Source organism: Gallus gallus, chromosome 4 (assembly GCF_016699485.2).
Source record: "Gallus gallus isolate bGalGal1 chromosome 4, bGalGal1.mat.broiler.GRCg7b, whole genome shotgun sequence".
Taxonomy (NCBI): domain Eukaryota; kingdom Metazoa; phylum Chordata; class Aves; order Galliformes; family Phasianidae; genus Gallus; species Gallus gallus.
The window spans coordinates 34,913,710-34,934,257 of record NC_052535.1 but is presented as its reverse complement, the minus strand read 5'-3'; the positions used below and the strand labels follow the sequence as shown (position 1 = coordinate 34,934,257).

At 40.6% G+C, this 20,548-nt stretch overlaps 1 long non-coding RNA gene across 2 annotated transcripts; it reads left to right on the top strand.

Moving 5' to 3' along the window:
• Positions 1 to 130: 130 nt before the first annotated feature.
• LOC121110593 lies at positions 131 to 14,499 on the top strand. 2 transcript variants are annotated; one of them, XR_006939093.1, is made up of 4 exons: positions 131 to 1,276; positions 5,406 to 5,468; positions 6,432 to 6,534; positions 13,957 to 14,499. It is a non-coding gene; the product is annotated as an uncharacterized LOC121110593 (long non-coding RNA). The 2 variants fall into 2 exon arrangements; XR_005859314.1 differs by lacking the exon at positions 131 to 1,276 and having other exon boundaries at positions 4,561 to 5,468.
• The last annotated feature ends 6,049 nt before the right edge of the window (positions 14,500 to 20,548 follow it).

The following is a 20,548-nucleotide window of genomic DNA, read 5'->3' as shown; positions in this document are numbered from 1 at the left end:
ACACAGGGGAGCTCAGGTGCATGCAATGTACCTGAGTGAGCAGAAGGGGTGGAGCCAGGATCCACCCCTTCCCAAACCTCATTTAAGGGTTGGCAGTGGAGGTAGGGATTTTTTGCTGGAGATCCCTGCCTCCCAGAGGTCTTCTGAAGGTAAGCAATTTCTTTTCTTTGTTTCTGTGTGTTTGTGTGTGGCTGTTGCATGTTAGCAACTTGCTGTAGTCTAGGACTTTGCTGCTCTGCTGTTATTGTGTTTTTCACTGCATCACAGCATTGCACCCACCTTCTGTTTTCCCACTCCATTTTTTCTTCTTTCTATCCTGTTTATAGTACTACTCTTGGATGTGTTAGCAGTCAAGATAAAGATCAATGCAAATACTAAAGCATCCATGTGTTTTGATTTTTTTTTTATCAAGCAAAATGTTTATTTCTGTAACTAATTTTAGTTGTTTCCTTCATCATATTCTCAGTTATGGTATGTTGACAAAGTGGGGACATATGTGGTTTGAGGACACCCATGCAGGTACTCAACAAGGCACCTTCAATGTGGGGGCAGTTGAGTTGCCTGTCTGTACTGCATTGTGACAGCTGTTGTTTGAAGGCTTCCTGGCCCACCCTTTTCTACTGTGGGCTGGTGCTTTTCACCAGATTACACTTACTTTGTAATGCATCACCATTGATCTCTCTCTCTCACCCATCTCTCAGGGCCATGAGAGCTGTGTTCTTGCAGTTGCACTGTGCAACTTAGCCTGGAAAGCTGCTAGATAATGCAACTGCAGCTTTATTTTTGAATGTGACAAGGAGGGTTGAAAAGGATATTAAACCGTAGGCTTTAGACCTTTAAGCCAGATTGTAGCTGACTCGGGTCAGAATGGGGGTGAACAAGTATGTTTTTCCCATACTGTGGTATGTGACTTCACTGTGCTGCATCAGAGAAGTGGTCCCTGGATGCCCCGTGTCCAAGCAGCACAGAACAGCTTCCATAGCAGCAACTGATCAGCTAGTGTTCATCCCTGCAATTAATAACATTGTCAACCCTGCTGATAATGTTATTAATCACAGGGTGGCAGTGCATAAATGTTTCAGCCTAATGAGCATTCAAAATTCTAATGTCCTCAGTGCTGTCCAATCATGAATGCACACTTCCTACCTGAAATTATTTCCAATAGCTCTGCTGGAGTATTGGATTGCTAAGTAACATCTATATTTATACTTACTGCTTTTGTTTATTTCAGGTAGCATTTTTGGAGAGCCAGGTGTTACACTCTTTCCAGGAATCAGTGAGTGGCAGATGCTTACTTTTTACAGTACTTTATGGCAAACCTGAATTACCAAGTGCTGTACTATCATAGTAATGGGAAATGGAAGGAATATATTGTACCAATCTATTGCATAGTAAAGTAAAACATGTCTCCTGGTTTCATTTACTGAAGATCAATGAATTTTATGTAATAAAATAAATGTCATGCATAAACATAGTTGTAGAGCTTTTCTTCAAGAGCTGAGAGCTGTATCTCTTTCAGGTGAAACTCAGTGCTGAGTAGGTCTCTAAGAAAAGAGAATTGTTACAGAGCTTGAGGATACCTTCCTTGGAAGAGTGTAACACTTACTGCCCATAAGCACTGATGCTGTCTGCCTATAAACATTGCTGACAATGGCACTTTAGATACTGGCTAGTTAATTTTTCTTTATATACTTCAGATTGTGGAAGAACAGCAATATGACTTGTATGTTTAAAGGCCTCAGTTCAGCGTGTCATCTAAGCCCTGACATAGGCCTGGATTTAGCTTTTTGCATAAGCATGTGTGAGTCTGGTTGAGTCCTGTGAAGAGCAAACATCTGGTGTCTGTACTAACATACTCAGATCTGTCATCTGCTTACAAGTTCAGGAGTTATGAAACACACATGACTGATATCTATGCCACCAATCACTGTTCTCAACCTGTCATATTTGGGTGATCTCAAAGAATCAGATGTATTCTGTGGAGAAGGGATGTTCTCCTGGAGAGATCTGGAAGCAGTGAGTTCAGCAGGTCAGCCATCCCCAGCAGGACCTTTCAACCTTATGTGTCCTGCTTCTTGGCTCAGGAGTGTGTCCAACACTATGCTTGACCCAGGTGGTTGTCACAGATAGGAGAGATGGCATAAGGCATCTTCAGGTGTTATTCCAGGTGAATGTGACTCAGAGCTGCCCCTAATAACTTCACTGACATGGATGAACACTAGAGCAAGGTGCTTGATAGGCATTACACAACATCTATTTACATTACAGTTGCTGTCTTCAGCTGTTAGCAGAATGTTTTCCATGTATTTGTGCATGAACTAGGTAACATCCCAGAAAGAAAGGAGTAGAAACAAAGCAGTAGAAATGAAGCAAAAGGACAGATTAAACATGAATTCACAAATACCCTTACTACCCAAGGGAAAGTGTTGACTACTATCTTATCTTTCTGTAGAATGAGATGGCAAGAGTATTTTTTTCCCCGTTCTCCATCACATGTACACAGAATACAAATTCCCATTACTAAGTATGGAACAAGAGTAAGAATCATTGCTTTAGGAAAGAATAACTGACCAAAAAATTGAATTTGTACAAGCAAAACTCCACTGTGTGTTTCAGAGATGGCAGCATACCCAGTCTCTTACTGTGTTGCAGGTAAATCTTCACAGCTCAGTTTGTCCGTGGAATAAGAAAGGGTCTGTTGCTGTCTTCCACTCTTCAGGAGGACTTCCTGAAAAAGTAAACTGCCTTCATACCTAACCCCTTTGTCTGTGCTTTGGACCATCAACATATTACTGTTACTGTAGGGCTCTAAGAAGGCAGCATTCTGGGAGGATGAATGGGAGTGGGATAGGGGAGGATTTAATACAGATGCCAAATCTCTGCTGGTCAATGGTCCCTTAGTGGTCCTAATTGGTTATGTGCTCTGACTTACTGCCAGGACTGGAGCTGCTATGGCTGAAAGCTGACTTCTGAGACTCCCATTGCTTTGCCTTCTGTTAAGGTACCTTTCATTCAGATCAGATCTAGTCCCTGGATATCAACCTGGAGAACATTTCAGGGAAATCTTGCCAAGAAGGGATTAACCAATGGGCTGGAATGGACAAAATCTGAAACAGTGCAGTGTGGGTTAACTTTTCATTCTTGAACCTCTCAGCATTAATCATTTCCTTCTGTAGCACATGCTGCTGTTGCTTTCAGAGTTGATGCTTGTCCAGTTGGCTCTTGTATCTGTTGTACAAGATGCCAGATTTTCCCAAAAGCCAGGATCATTAATGCCACAAATCACTCAGTCTCAACTGACTCAAATCATGGGGCTTTGTTTGGGACACCTTTGTGTCCGTAGTTTCTTTGTTCCCCTTGAAAAACACAGCTGAGTTTATACTGCTGCGCCCACTCCTTTTCCTACAAAAGGAATCCTATCCCTATGCTTCTGACGCATTTAATTTGTTAGCTGATGGGCTGCTTTAATTGTAGTCAAAGGAGATTCACATGAATACTGCAGAAAGGTGGGAATGGTGAGAATACTTTTTTCTACTTGCAAGTAAGCTAGCATTCATTTTACTGATGATCTTTAATTTCCAGGGGTAAGAGATGCTACCATTTGTTCTGTGTTTATGAAGCACTGGAGACATAACAGAGTGTTCAGGCTCCTGAAGTTGAATGGCAGCTGTGGGTATCTCTTGGACCTGAGCCACCAGAGCAGGAGAGATGCCCATAGGAGGGAACAGAACTAGCAGAGTTGAGCATTCAACCATTTTCCCTTCATTTTATGCACCAGGGAGAGGAAGAACTGAGAGGCAGAGAGAACGTGGGACCACAACTCTCATTTCCAGAGCTCTTTCTCAGTGAGTGCTGCTGGCAGTGTAATGTGGGCAGGGTCTATGTTAGAGGAGAAAAGCAAAGCTGTGCCCTAGTCCATCACCAGTAGATGAAAGTGTGGCTCCTGCTTCTGGACACTGGCACTCTTTTCGGTGTCTGGGCCATGGTGAGAGCCCTTTTTGTACTACCCTGGCCCTGGTTCAGGCTATAATGCTGTTCTAGCCACTGTTTGAGCTCTGCTGCATTCATACATGCTCCTGCAGGGTACACAATCTTGATAAAGGTATCCCGTGCTGCAGAAAGCAGTTACTTTCATTCATAATTTTCTTTAATTAATGACTGTCACGATGAAGATTTGTACTTTCTTTTTGATTTTCCCTGGCATTGGCTCACATCAAGTAATTCAAGTTATGCCTTTCCTTGCTAGGTTGAAGAGCACTTCAGGAAATCCTTGTTTCTCTTCAGGGGGGAGCTTGTACATTGTAATCCCATCACCCTTCAGTCTTCATTTTCACACTCACTAAACATTGTTCTCCTTATCTCTTGCAAGAGCAAGGTGTGTTCTTTCTCTCCTGGAGCACTGTGGAAAGTCTTTTCTGCATGTTTTCCAAATCTCTGCAAAGGAATATGTAACGCCTATCTCAATATCTCTAGCATACACTCCTCTTTCTGTTCCAGAGCATTTTTTTCTTTATACTGACACTGTGACCTTAAGGTATGATTTCTAAATATTACGCAGTCTTCCCTGAGCTGCTGCTCCAGAGTGGAGGCCACCATCTTTAAGCTTGTCTGTCTTCAGTGCATTTATGTATGGTACTTTGCACCACAGACTTTTAGAAAGAAAATTTCATGGCTAGGACCAATTTCTCAGCTTATTTCTGATGTTCTGCATGACTAATTTTCAGTCGCAGATCTTTCATTGTACCCATATTTGTCATCTGACAATTTGATCAACAAAGTTTTTGAAGGTACTTCTGCATCACTGGTGGAAAAACTTGAGTTTTATCAGACCTAATATGTTCCATATACTCCAAAATATTGTGATATCCAAAATTTCACATTGTGATCCAATTGCTGTTCTTTCATAAAACTGTGTTCTTGAAATCTGTCATCCTGTCAGGCCAGATCTATTTGTGTGAGCTAGTTTTTATTTATCTAATTTGCTGCAAAGATAAACTGAGCACTTGAGCAAGAACTATGTAGGCTACATCATACGCGTGCAGTTTTCTCAATTAAACAAATGATAGATTCTCATGAATGTTTCCTCAAAGCAGTGCTGATGGCATTAATTTCATCTTCAACTGTATGTCAGTTGAATTTCGTAGCACAGTTCCCCCATGATTTTACTTGAGACTGATGCTGACTTAATTGTTATAGTCTAGGTCATCTTCCTTCTTTTTGAAATTTGGGCTGAAAAAATTCACCTGCTAGACATGCCAGAATGAATACATATCTTTTGATATTCACTTATTTTTGATATTCACTGTTGCAGACGGACTTATTCACTTTCTTCTCTTGAAAACAGATACAAATAACCATTGTTGTTTGATAAGCAAACAATAGATGGGTTGTTTTTTTTACTCTAGGTCTTCCTGAGAGAGTGGGCTCCATTATGTTCAGGAGCAGAATGAAAATGAAATCATCATTAGGTAAACACCTGGTTCTGGTGCTTTTCATATGTTTGGTTGTTTTTGGTTTTCTTTTTTTCTGTAATTCCTTGATAGGAATATGCAGGAAAAAATATTGACAGGAGGAGGAAAGAAAAAGAAGCAGTAGGATTAGCAATATCTGGTCTTTGCAGAAAAAAATTATCTATTCTGCTCACTTTAAGCTGAAGATATTTTGCAAAATAGCAGATGCAAGTATATATATTTTAGAAAATTTGTCTTCTGGTTACCAAAAAGTTAAATTTTAAACTTCATATTTAAGAAATGATAGCATAAATATAAGAGCTGTATTTGCAGCTTTGTACTGTCTATTGATTGTTTCCGCTGGAAGTTTCTGACCACTGTTGTCACTGGACCACTACTGATTCACATAATGCACCAAAAATAGAGGATAATCAGAATCTCTTTCACTGCTGACTGAATAGAGGTTACTTCTTTCCCTCATATTTTTTTCTGTGTATAAATTGTAAAAAGTTTTAGTACTTAAACCATTTAATTTTTTTTGCTCTAGCTCTTCAGTTTTGAGTTGCTGCGATTGCATTTGAGAATCAAGTCACTCGTGTTTGCAATACTACACTATTTCCTTTTAGTTTCTTATTCCCTAAAAGGTGGTACACACAGAAAAGAAAGCAATTCTTGCTGAAAGCACAGTCTGAAATTGACAGAAAAAAAACTTAAAATTGCTGTAGTCTGTACACAGTCTGAATCTTTACTGCCTAACAGTATCTATAAATTGGAAATTGCAAACATTGGCTGCAGCATCAATGGCATACAGACATACCAATTAGAGAAACAGAAAAGGTATAAAATTATGGAATAGCACTTGACTGGTGTTTATGCTCTTCAGATTTCTTGGACAATTTTTATGTCATGGGAAACTACGCTGAGATATGCCCAAGCTGTGACTTTGTGTTTGGGAGTTTAATCTTTTTTTTTCTTCCCTAGTCGGATTGATTCGGTGTCTGAATACACATTGTACCATGAGGATCCTCTTACCCTGAGCCAAAGTCTGTCAAAGTCAATTCCAACAGCTGATGAGGCCCTTCAGGTGAGGCTTTTACCCTCAAAATGGCATTATAGGTCTGTAGGATGTATGTACTGAATGTACAGTGTAGAAGTTCATCTCCCTTTTTCTTTCCCTGCAGATCAGGAACAATGTTCAGTGTACCTACACCTCCTATTTCCATTCAGCAGAGACTCAATTTGCAATTCATCAGAAAAAGTTCATGGAGTTTTGGACCAATATCACTGTAAAACTTCCAGGGTCTAACAATGATGAAACTCTCAGACCTCCATCCTATTGTTTTACTGTTCCTAAATGAACAGTCCCATTTACTACAAGTCTGTGAAAGAGTGTCAGGCTGCTTAATGCCTGGGAACAAAAAAGATGAAGTAGGGGGCAATTAACAAAATCAAAGAATGTCATATTGCCTTGGTTTTTACTTTATCTCACTGCTACCAGCTCTTTGTAAACCTTGATTAGGCAGACAGCATGTTCCTACATGAGAAAGCAGGTTTTTTTTTTAATTAAACACATTCCTTTTTCATAGTCTGCTGCAAATTACAGCATTGTTCATTCTCTTTTATGCTGAACTTATCTCTTTTTTCAATCAAGAGCTTTTCTTCTCAAATTCATAATGTTCTCTGTAGTATTTACCTTGTGCTGGTTGACAAGATCAGTGTCATATTAAGGTTCCTTAGATGTCCATACGAACTCCAGTTTTGGTTAGATTTCACATCAGTACCCTGGCCATTTTGCTCTTCAGTTACTCCAACAAGGAGTATGGCCAACGGGGTACTGTGGGAAATATACACTAATTATTACCCACAGTGGTTTTTCATACTCGATTCAGTTTGAGTGTTTGCTTTACGAACTGGAGAAGTTTTGACAAAGCAAACAGATCACTTGGTATATTTCCTGTCTTTGTTACTTTGCGGAATCAAATTTCTATTGTCCAGGCTCATTTCAATGCATGTGCCATTTTAAAACTGATGTTCATCACACTGATACTCAGCAGAAACTTGTGAAGCGTGTCTATGAGGAAAATGCTCTAGCCACCAAATAAATTCACTATCAAGTGTGCAGGCTAATGTCAGAGGAGGGATGCCCTAAGATTTGTGCCCTCAGTGGAGACTCTCAAACCTTGGAAGAAGTGTCAGGGCTTCCATAGAGGTCCCCTATTGGATTGGGGGATGTTGGAAGTTGTTCCTAAAGAACATGTGTGAAATGTGAGCAGTTTTTAATCAGGGCAATCTTGTAATATAAACAAGGGTGAAAATAAAGTTGAGTAATATTTATTACTCTGCCCTTCTATACAGTATGCCCCGCAGTCTCTGCTATCTGTACTCTGGTTGTTGAGTGGGGACAACTTTATTAAACATAAGGCTTAGTGATGAGGTAGACTATTCCCTCAAGCTGTTGAGCAGCTTCTGGAAAGCTAAGGTATCCTTCTGCTGGATCTGAGAGTATGCAATCATTAGGCTGCTGCTTTCAGAAGGAGCAGGTCTGCTAAACTGAAGAATTAGATTAAAAACTTTGTCTGCTAAAGAGTTGACATGCACCTGGCCTGTACACAGAACACTAGGCTAATCCTGAAAGCAAACTATTTGGAGGAATAGCCTTCAAAATTTATCTCCCAAATCTCCCAAACTATTACAGATGTGTTTGTAATAGCATGCAGCACTTAAATAGGAGGAGAGTTCATCTTCAAGATAATCATCTAGTGAATTTAATCAATTAAGTAGCATCAAAACATGACAAATTACAAACTTCTTAGTATAGACTATTACAATTTAATTTAAGCCAGCTGTTCAATTAAACTATTAATAGAATCCTCAGGTTTTTTTCACTCTCCTAAAATTGGAAAGAAATACCCTGAAACACACCTCTCAATCCCACAAAGTTATTAAGTAATGAAGATTTAACAAACAAGCAGAAACACAGACAGAATACTTTGTAAATCTCAGCCTATTAGCTACTGCTTGAGGATTAGTGTACAAAGCTATGCCTCTTTCTGAATCATTTTCTTTAAATCATATCAGCTGTTTCTAGGTAACATTTTAATATAAGGGCAGTATTTCTGGTTTTCCTCTCTGCATTTCATAATGAAGTAAAAAAAAAAAAAAAAAAGCCTAAAGACCACTTTAAACTGTGCAAGGAATTTTGAGATAAGCATTTTGCAAGCTTTCTAACAGCCAGCATCACTTGAACTGCTAGGACACGTGTTCTCTCAGAACAGAGACTCAGACAGAACTGAGGCAAACGCATCACCAAGTTGTTCATTTAATGTAAGTGTACTTCTGGTCTTAAAAGTAAATCTGATCTGAAAGCAGTGTTCATGAATCAGAGTCTCCAGATATCTGTGCCAACAGTGAGGCAAAGCCAGGCAAAAATATATTTGCAAATTCTGTCTTTACCCATAATTCATCTAATTTAATGAATACTTACTAGATCTTTATTGGATTTAGAAAGTCATCCTAAAAATGCTTATGGAACTAATTTTACAAAGCAAATAGAGCCAAATATTTTTTATTTTTTTTTTAGGTTTGTGTTGTAACAGTGCTCAAAATAATGCTTCCAAATCATCAAGGAAATAAAGAGCTAGTCATCCAAAAAGGCAATGTGAGGGATGCTGTAATCCACCTTTTGCTTAGGGGTCTGTGCTGGCCACAAATGTGCTACATCCCAGCAGTACTCATTCACACCCATCTCAGACCTGAGCAATACATATAGCTTTTGCAGTGTGCACTTTTTCTAGGTACCTGGAATTGTATTCATATGGGACCACTGTATGGCTAAAAATCTGTAGAGAACAGACTGGTTATGCACTTAAGCTAGACAGTGAGGATGCTCATCAAGAAGGCTATTGTCTGAGTATAAGCTCTGGAAACCTCTTATCTTCTTGAACAGAGGAAGTGTGTGTTATCCTTTCTTGGGTTACAAGTATTACTCACTGGTAAGGAGAGATTGAGCACAATTTGCATCACAGCAGACTCAGCTATTTCCCCATGTTTCTACTCTCGCTGCCTGTAAAGTCAGCCTCATCTTTGAGAGTCTAAGGTCTGGGTTTTCTGAGCTTTTTACTTTCTTACATGTTTAATTAATGAGGAGATGGGGCAGCAGAACCCAGCTTGGGGCAGAAGGCAAGCTGTAATTCTGTATGCATCACCGCATTTGTTTTTAAGTTGGTTTTGGGATTCCAAAAGCAGCCTAGCCTTATTCTCTGCTTAGGTTCAAAGAATAATTCCATTCCCCCTCTTGCCTGTACTTGCTGACATCACCCTGGGAAATTACTTGAGTGATACAGAGACTGTAGCTGTTTAAGACAGTGAACTGACCAAAGCCTGCCTTCAGTTAGGTGTGCTGCTGGTACTTCATATTTTAAATACCTCTCTGAAACAAAGACTTGTTTGCTGCTCTTTGGTGAAGCACTCCAATGACAAAGCTGCTACTTAGATGACTAAGGCTGAGCCCACTAAGCTGCCAAGAGAGCAAGAGATTTGTAGATGCCAGTCACGGTGGGAGAAGGAGGAAGAGCCCAAATGCCTCGTTAGGTATTTAATGAAGACAGAAGGAATGCTTCTACAGCAGCTATAGATGAAAGATGCCATACAGGAGCTAGAAATTACTGGCAGTGGTGGCAATAGCCCTTGGGAATGACACAGAGATACCAAAAGGAGGATGAAGCTCAGAAGGGCAAGGACAGAACTGCTGTACTGCTTCCTTCCTGAATCCCATGATGGCTGCACGTTGCCAGCTCCATGGTGACTTCAATTCCATGGCTGGTATGTCAAGGTAACTAGTGCAGGTTAAACTAAGAGCACACGGCAGTGTTGTCATTCAGAAGCTCAGTTTTGTTCCTGTTTAGAGCAGAAATAGCTGTTAAAATAGCTGTTAAAATGAAATATTTGAAAACAAGGCATTACTCAGTTTTCAACTGACCCCATACCAAAGCCTGTTGTATACAAAACAGCACATACTTCATATGCCTTGACCTCGTTCTCAGAAGAAGCTGCATTTTAGACAACAAACAAATATTTGCCTATCTTAGATACCACTTGGATAAAGAGGATGAATGCCAGCAGGCCCTTAACAAAGCAGTGGGTTGCAGCATGCTGCTCGAAGAAGACAGGAAGGTGAGTGGCTGCTACTGAATTCCCCATCCACCCCTGCTTGTACAGCAATTGTTTCACCAAGTTGTTAATGAGAAGGAAGCTGAAATCCTGTAGGGATATGGTGTGATTCAGAAAAAATACACAGGAAGGCATCGTGCTTTTTGGTGATCTCTAGAGATTCACCAAACAAGGCACTTCATAAGGAGCAACTAACAGGCATTAATGTTAATTCATTGCTCTCCCTCCTTCTTTGCTCTGCTAGAGGTTGCTGCAGGTAATGTTTCTAAAAAGAGTATATTATTTGAGTGAATACAGTGATGGATCAGAGCTGGAGTATTTCCTACTCCCACTTCATACATTGCATTAAAGATTCCTGCATTGACTGATGCTGGCAAAACTATGCACGTTTGTTCTGAGCACAGATATTAAGGCTGTAGTTACCTCATGCTACCTGTGTAACTACATAAGCAGCTATACAGCTAAACCCAGCATCCATGTTATTGTTTTATCCACTAGCAGGTAAGCAATCAGAAATGTCTTCAAATCAACTTTTATTCTACAGAACAGCGCCAAGCAGAGATGACTAGAGCCAGGGTCCACTGCTTATAAGACATTACTTAATTCTTTTAATTCAATTTGTTCTATTTCAAGCAGAAATCTGTGAACCAGAAATCAAAGAAAATCTGATTTCAGAAGCACTTGTACTCAGTGTATTTTGAACCAAAATATTTCCCTCACATAGCAGCTGCTCCAGGGGACAGGGTTATTCTCAGTGCCTGTAATGAGGTCCACAAAGCAGCAAGGGAGCCCCAGGGCATCCCTGCTGTACACAGTTTACAGACAGCCCCAAACTTCCAGCTCTTCCATCTCAGCTCTGCCGTGGAAACGCTGGCATTTCTGAGAGCCCTCATACAGCTCTGGTTTAGGGATTTCAGGGTGTTTCTCTAGAAACTGAAGCAGACTGTGGGCAGGTTCTGGCTTTGTGCTGAGAGACAAGTGCTGCAGGGCAGCCCTATGCTTATTTTACAGTGAAGGCATGGTGCAAGACAAGAGCGTAAGGATTTCTGGGGTGGGATGTGAGGCCCAGCAAGTCTGGAGACTGCAAGGATGTTGGGAAGTGCACCTAGCCATGAGGTGGTCAAACAGAAAGTACTCATGCATAATCCTCCAGGCTTGGCTTCCAGAACTTGAGGGGCTTCTGGTGATATATTTGGGACTTGCTGAATTCCTTGTTCTCTTGGAACATCTTTGATTTGTTAATACAGCACTCAGAAATCCAGAAGTGTCTTGAAAAAATCAAAATCTTAAAATATCATATTATTTTATGTTTCTACATTATTTGCTGTGGGCTTTCTGTACAGAAGATTTTTAATTATTTAATTCAAAATAGAATACACATTACCAACTGGGAATTTTTATACAGTTTAAATACATCATGCATAGCTTTTTATTACTGGTGACAAAAGAGTTACCTCCAAACATAGCACAGGGGCATTCACTCCTCTTCTCTGGGTAACTCCAACTCAGCCCTAGCAGAAGTTACATTGATTTTAAAGATAATTCTGAAGAATTACCTATGAAGATAAGTTTGGTTTTATTTTGCAGTGCCTAGATTGCAGGAGCCTGATAAACGTATCCGAAGGGAAATGTTACTGTTCATGGTCCCTGTGTTCCCCCTGCAAATTATTCACTTTACACTGAGACAAAGTCTGTATTACACTGGTAAGATATTGCTGAACACCTTCTTGTAGCTGATGCCCAGAGTAAACCAGAATATTAAATGGTGCCATAGCCATATGCCAATTCATCAGAGAGGCAAGATGCATTAGCCTAAAAACAGCACAACACTGAAGCACTGCGATGCTTTTCAACCATACCAGGAGGATGCAACTCACGACAACTTGTAAAATATTTTTTTGCAAAAGTGTTGTAGTGCTCCCTTCATGTATAAATGGCCTAGGAGCCTAGATGACAAACATGTCTGAAGGAAAAAGGAGGACGAGTACAACTGCATGTTTGTTTAAAGGAAGATAAAGAAGCAGATTATGCTACTGGTAGCAGAGAGAACTAAGCAACCAGAAGTCTTTGTGGAGCTGGAGAGGGCAAGCAAAGGACTTGAACTTGACCTCCGCTCCCTTTCCCATCACATCAAGCAGCATGGTTGGGCTAGTACAGAGAGGAAGAGCAGGGGGGAAGCCTCAGGGCTTGAAAGAAATGGGAAGCTGAAACTGCGCAACATGATGTAGCAGCAAAGTCACGTACCACCCCTTACTCTGGGCCATGGCTAAGGCAGTATTAAATTGGGCTTGAAATTTGGGAACATTTATTTGTAATAACACCGTACATTTAATTTCTCTCATCCTGTTGGAATTCGCAGATTTGTAAAACTACTGGATCTTTTCCAGGCCCTCACAAGCTTAGAGAAGTCCTTCCAGCCTCTCATTACTAACTTACAAGTAGCACGATAGACTGATTAGGCTAATAGCTGGCTTGGATTATGGCTTAGAGGCTTTCTTACTTTAATTTACATGCATACAATATACAGTGTAACAAGCACTCAATTACACAGATTCTTTCCTAGAAATTACCCATCAGGAATAGATGATCTCTATTCAGATTTTTCTGTTGAAAATTACAAATGCATGAGCAGAACTGCAGTTTCCGTTTCTTTCTATTCTTTGCATAGCTAAGGTTCAGGTAGTGTTTGTTATTTTAATTTGTTCTGTATGGTATGTAACAGCACAGTGTGTTAGGCAAACTAAAATCTACTTCTAAGTCAGAAACTAAATGTAAAGACCTACCTGGAGGGCACAGCTTGAGGAGGTACATGCTTGCCATGATCTGTCTGTGCCTTCATAAGGGCTCCATGATGGCATCTTCAGTGCCAATGAGATGGGTTTGCCTGCTGGTTTCCCAGATGCTCTCATAGTAAGATTTCAGAAGGAAATCAGGGACACTACTGAATTCTTACTGCTTGTTTTGACTTTGACCTAAAGGACAGTTTGTACTTACTTTTAAATAAAGCTGTAATCGATAATGCAGCTCTGTTTGCAGATTTAGCAGATAACGGACTTGTTTCTCTCCTTCAGTCAAATGAAAACTGCACATTACTCTGGCTGCAGGTGGCAGGACCCAAACAGATGTGTTTTGCCGTTTGTTTCCTCAGATGTGTGATGGCTTTCACAGTCAGGCTGGTTCCAGACTCGCTTAGCTCATGTATTTCAGCTAGCGTTTGTATTCTGAAAGGCTGCAGCTCTGTGCTAAGTTCTCCCTTTCCGTCCTTTTCTCTCACAGCACGCAAGGTAGTGTTATGTACCTCTCTGCTCACTTTCCTTTTAACGTTGTTTGATTTCAGGATAGGTCAGTTTTTTCCTTGAAATCCCATCATGGCAACTTCTGCATTTGATGAGTATTACCAGCACAGATAGACGCACCATGGAGGGAATCCCAGCCACACAGAAAAAATGTAATTCCTCTGCCATGATCATGTGAATGCTTTCTCCCTTTCACTTCTTATCAGCACCTCAGGCTCCCATTCCATAGAAGCCTCTTTTCTGCATGCTTAGTCACTGCTTCTTCCTCCCAGAGTAAAACCTACCTACATTTTTCTTGTTACGGTGTTTGAGAGGGCCATGAACCAACTCTCCAGCTTGCTCTGTGGGAACATTTTGTGCCTTTTCACTTCTCTTCTGCATTAGGGAGTACGCAGTGAAGGACTTGAGAGGCCAGGGGAGGTCAGGATAAAGTTTCGTGCACCCTTTGCACCGCTCGTGTACTAAAAGCAAGGTTGTTGTTGGTTGGTTGGTTGGTTGGTTGGGTTTTTTTTTTAGCAAAGGGCTGTACTCAGTATGCAACGGTTTCAGTGCAGCTTTAGAAATTGCGCTTCGCCGACGTCGCACCGCCACCTGGTGACTGTGCCAGGCATGGCGGCCGGGGAGCGGGCTGTGCCGCGCGCTCTTCCCGCCCAGCGCCCCTCACGCACACACACATACACCCCCACCAGGAGGGGGCGCGCCACCTTGCCCGGTGCCGTTGGACGACAGCTGGTAGAGCGAGGAGAGCAATTAATGCAGGGCGCGCCGTGCAGGGTTTGATAATATGGCTAAAACAGTCGTGCTTGGGAGCAGTTTGACCTGTTACAGTGACCTAGGTGGTGGGGTTGAGTGCACCCTGAGCCAAGTTAGCAGATGACACCAAGCTGAGTGATGCATGTGTCATGCAACGCTCAGCTTGGGACCTTGCAGGTCTCAATTTTTGTATGGCTGCTTTGCTTGCAAGGGTAAGGAAATAGTCAAACCTTGGACCAAATGACAGCATTTTAATGGATCTAAGATAGAAATAGGATTGATTCCCAATACAGCTCATACCCCAGCACCTCATAGCTCTCAGGGGAAAAACAAACAAACAAACAAAACAAAGCACAAAACCACACACCATGTGTTGGGGATATAACGAGGTGAAAACAGCTCCAGAGCAGCACTGCAAACCCTGGTCTGTTACTAATGCATTTCTGTGAGCTTTTGAGAAATTTTCCTGTGGGAAAAGAGCATGTTTGTTGGTTAAAACTCCTCTCTCCTGATACCAGTTTGTCTTGCAAAGCATAGCATCTTTGAGCTTCAGCAGTTCCTAGGCCAAAAGCATTTCAGCATGGACACAGCTGGTCTGCTACTCATGGACCTATGGTGGGAAGGTGAACTTTTGTTGCATTTTGTTTGCTTAATTTTTTTACGTGGATCAGCCCCTTTATACTTGCTTCATCCCTCTGTCCATTAGGCAGGTGTACACAGTCATCACTATCTTTGGATTCACCTCTGCAAGATCTGGAAGAGCACACACTCAGGAAGCAGTTCTTCTTGCCATGGATACAGCATCCCCATTTGCCATGGAAAGAGGACTTTGTTGGCTTTTGGACTGGTACCCAAAACTGGCACATTAGCTCTGCCCCTGCCCACCATAATTTCACCTAATACCCTCTTTACTAAGATTCAGTCTTCAAGATGTGTAGCAGTCCTGTCACACCAGTTTTATGCATGCATTTTGATCTTTCCACAGCAGAGACAAGTGTCTTTAATGTGTAAATTCACCTTTGAAATGTCAAGACCACTTTACCAACTGTTAAAAGTTGTAATTAATATTTGTAAGGGCTAATAGCTAGCATGCATAATCGAGGACTTATCAGCTAACATTTACATTCTTCCTTCTGTTTGCATTTTTAGAAATAATCAACTAAGACTATTATTGACCTGAAAACTGCCTGTCATTCTGCTACTACATAATAGTCACAGAATACACATTTCAAAGCCACGGTTTAACAGAAATACTTAAAACCTGACAACTTATGATGATTCAACAAGATGAGAAAAAGACAAGGGCTCAATCTCCAAACCCTGATCAGTGGGTGAGCATTTCATAAGCCTGAGCAAACAGGAGAGATCATTGCGAAGAAGTGCTTGAGTTGATTTGCATTGCTCTCAATTAGGGAAGGTAGTCCAGCCAACCACTACTCCAGCATTACTGACAAGGACAACAATTTGATTTCTAGAAGCACTACCTGACTGAAAGATTCTGTGATTAGGAACTGCCACTCCTTTTGGACACAAAAGGGGAATCTTCACCTTGAAGTTCTGGGATGCAGGTGGACTTGCTAGATTCTTTCAGGGTCCAGTTCACTACAGTGTCATCACTGACTTGCTGAGCATCACCCAGGTCCTTGAAGACATTCAGCATGTACCTGAACAGTGGCAGAGAAAACAAGATTTGGCTCAGATCCTGGGCTAAGACCCAGCAAGCACACAGCCTGGAGGGAACATGAACTCATAGCAACACGCAAAGTCTTCATGTAGTCTCAGCTCTGCTTTTTTTTTTTTTTTTTAATTATTTTATTTTTCACCCCTTCAGCAAAAAGGAAGAGCCATCTATTGTATCTGTAGTGCAATTTCTGTTAAATCATTTAACCTCTAATTCCTCTCACTTCGTTTCATATTCAGACATTACTAGTGGACTGGAAATTATTCAGCCTGTAAATACCAAGTTAAAATAGAAAGAATAACACTGCTTCTCCCTTGTTTGAGGGGATTGCACTGGTTGTGCAAATGCAGGGTGTGGAAAACACTGCCTAGTGGATGAACTAGGGAGTATTCTAGGTTACATGACACTTATTACTTTGCACAAGAAACTGGTATTAGGCAGAGAGAATGGCGTTGAATCCTCTTGTTGAAGGAAATATTGGATGACTTTAGCTTTGAAGAGCTTTCTTCCCTTGGCTGTAAGTGAGCGAACTAGAAAAAGCCACAGTAAATCTTTCTATTGCTGGGGAACAAATGAGAAACTGTACTACAGAGAGTATGGAAAAAGAAAAGCAAGCCCTTATGACCTTAAGAACATAATAAAGATGGTCAGGCCAGAGGAAGTCTGGGCAAAAACAAGGGACTGTGGAAGTTGCCTGTCATGATGACTAGTGGGAAGTAGAACATGCACGAAGAAAATGAGACAATAGCTGGAAATATGTAGACACTGCTAAGACTAACCTTGAGCCACATCCTTATTTAGGGACTAACAACAATTGATGTTTAATATTCTAGTCCAATGGCAATGTTTTCCCTTATCTTAGAGAATCTGTTATTCATTTGTTTGAATGCATGTAAGCATACAAACCTAAAGACAGGATTGGGTTTAGCCTCGAGGCTTCTTCACAAGTATATGTTCTCAACAGACAGCAAATGCTAAAGCTAGAATTGTTTCAGAGTCTGCTTTGACACTTTCCACATGACTCTTCTAGCATGTTCCAGTCATCAAACAACATATACAACCTTCAGTCATCTTCTAAGTGACCTATTTAGGAGCAATTTCAGCATGAATATAAATTCAGTGAAAATGTAAATATGCATTCAACAGTTGCTGGATGAAATGGTGGGTGGTGAGAAGAAAGGGAGTTTCCATCTGTCTAGCCTTACAGGGTGAGTGTATTTTCACTTTGCAAGTGCTTTCTACTCAACATATATGTGATATATGAGAAGACCAAGATGTGCTGTACTTGGGTATATGGAGATAAAAAGAAACATCCCTCAGTTGTAAGATGTATGTAGCTATGAACTAATACCTCTTTTTTGCTGTTTAATGCGCTGTTAAAAACAACACTAGCTGCCTCCCTTACATTCAGCCAAGATCCTGTTGTGCTCAGAGCTCTCTGCTGACTTAAATTTTGAGTTGCTCTGACTTAATCTGAATTTCACTAGAAGTATATTAGAAAAAGTGTTTTTGTCGTCTTTGAGTATCTGGAGAAATATAACCCTAGCAAGAGTCGTCCTGGTATCCAGAACAGTGTAACAGGATGTGGTGTCTAACACGCAGGGCTGTACATGAGCATCAGCGCTCAAAATCTTGCCAAGAATTTAGTTTTCTAGATGCCAGTCCAATATTAGCCAACACAAAACTTGACAGTGGAAAAGAGACAAGCAAAGCTGTTCATTCATTACAGAATAGCTTAGGCCAGGTAAAGCTGGGAAAAATATAAAATGTAAAATAATAAAAAAATTGCAGTGGCAGGTGTGTCAATTAGGAGCTAATTATCTTCTGTTAGTAAGTGATATACAGATGTTCTGAGCCTTACAAAAAGAAACAGAAATTCCAGAGGTGACAGCATTTTGACTTTGTTGAAGAATCTCTGTGTTGAAAAATCTACTGTCTGTTGTAGTTAAGTCTATTAGTTTCATTTGTGGGCTTTTTTTTTTCTTTTTTTTTTTTTTTCCTTTTATTCTTTTTTTTTTTCCTTTTTGGAGAGGAGGGCTAGGGAAGACAATGAGATAGTACTGTGTCATCATAGGAAAACATATGAGGTTGAACTCATTTTGTGAACTACCTTCTATTATCCAGTTTTAAATAACCCACTTTATCCTTTGGGGTGGTGAATATCATTTCCCAGAAAACAAAACAAGCTCACTAGTGGATGTGGTCTGTCTAAAACTAATCTTACTGAAGAAGAAAAATGTAAGAAATAATACCCGTCATCACCAGCATCTAAGATCACATCAAGAAATGCAATTTTGGAGGATCTTTTTGATTGGATGCTTTTGTTTTCCCTTTTTGAATGCATGTATTTTCATGCAGAGTCAGCAAAAACACCAGTACAGACTGAGGAACCAGGCAACTGGGAATGAGCACTGTGGATTTGGAGAGGACCTCCAGCCCTTTGATGTTACAAATGTCCATGCCAAAACAATTTTTGTAGTGATATTAAGCCCCTTGTGAACGCAGCTGTGTGGGGTTATCTTCATGGCTCTCCTGGAAAGCTATTCTGGAACCTCAGTCCCAGAACTTAGACTTTGGAATATCCAAGTGGAACTCATTTCTGAGTGGTTAGTGCCCATTGTTTTGTTATCTGTACAGACTAGTAGCTTTAACAGTGTTCTTCATTTGCTGTAGTTACTATTCATCAATGTTCACAAAGTAAAATCCTATCCCACTCTCGCCTCCTTTTTGTTCAGCAAATATGTTGTATTCTTTTTTTTTCTCTTCGATAGCCTGCAGGCATGTAAAACATTAGGCAAAAATATAGAAAAAGTACTGAGAAAGAAAATCAACAACAGGTGTGTAAAAGTAGAGGTTTGGAAGCACTTACTGCAAAGGAAATGAGAGGGGAAAAGAGGAAAGGAAAGGAAACAAAAATACCTGTAACTTTGGACAGAGCAGTATTAAGCAGTATTGTACAGCTGACAAACTCAAGCAAATCTACTGTGTAAGACTGCTCACCTTGATTTCTTTGATAACTATACTGAAAAATGAAGGCATTAAATGATGTATAAATCATTCTTCTTACCATTGTTAGACAAAGGGTTGTAAATAAATGTTTCTTTTCATATTTTCATCCACTGTCAATTCTTTATAGGCCATTTCTAAGAAAAACAAATTTCCAAGTCTGTATGGGAACAGTTGAATCACAGCCTGAACCTCTGATTGACCACCTGAGGCAAGTGCTGAGTCAGCTGCAGGGGCACAGGTGAATGCAATTTCACCTGAGTGACCGGAAGGGGTCCTAGACCCTAGACTCCTAGACCCCATTTAAGGGCTGACTCCCAAGGAGTCTTGGAGCCCTTCTGTGAGCTCAGGATATGGGTAAGATCTTTATTTCATGTCTTCTTTGTAATGGAATAATCTCTCTGGTCCTATACCTGTTTGCCATACACAAGTCACTCCTTAGTAGACTGCACCGAAGTAATAAGATACCAAGAAATAAACTTCTATCTGTTTTTCTGTAGAAGACATAACAAAGTATGTATCTTGGACAAAACATCTCATTAGCAAGAGAAGTAGCTTAGGTAAAGCATTATAAGAGTCTATTAACCTTTTCTTGTTTAGAAGCATAGTGTCAAGGCCTCCTAGTACACAAACATCCTTGGTTCCACCTTGAGCTCTGGCCAGGCTTGAGGTGGAATACAAAGGGTGAATGAAACCAGATGTTTCTGCCTAATTGTCACATAAACTTATTTATTCAACAATATAAAAGCTGAACCTTCTTGCAGTGAAGTTGGAGACATCAATTATGAATGGATGCACTGCATAAGACCTCCCAGTTGCCGGGAAAGTCTCTCCAAATCCTCCCTGCATCCAAGGCTCCCCAGCAACTGTGGGATCTGGTGGATGATGGTAAAGTATTAGGGCAATTGGGGATGTATCTTTTTTAATCACTGTCACTATCATCATGTAGTAATGGTTAGGTGCATTGCCTTGTTCTGTATTATTCTCGCTGCTTTAAACTTAAGATAAACACCCTTCCTTAACTTGGTGTCTGTGACCTTGTGCTGACCTTGTCCAATAGCAAAACAATGTCTTAGTCACCCACTGTCAGATCGTTTGTAGCCCTTCAGACAGTATTATTTTAACACCATTATTTTCTATAAATATGCTATTTTCCTCCACAGTGATTATGCAGAATTCACCAGAAAACACAC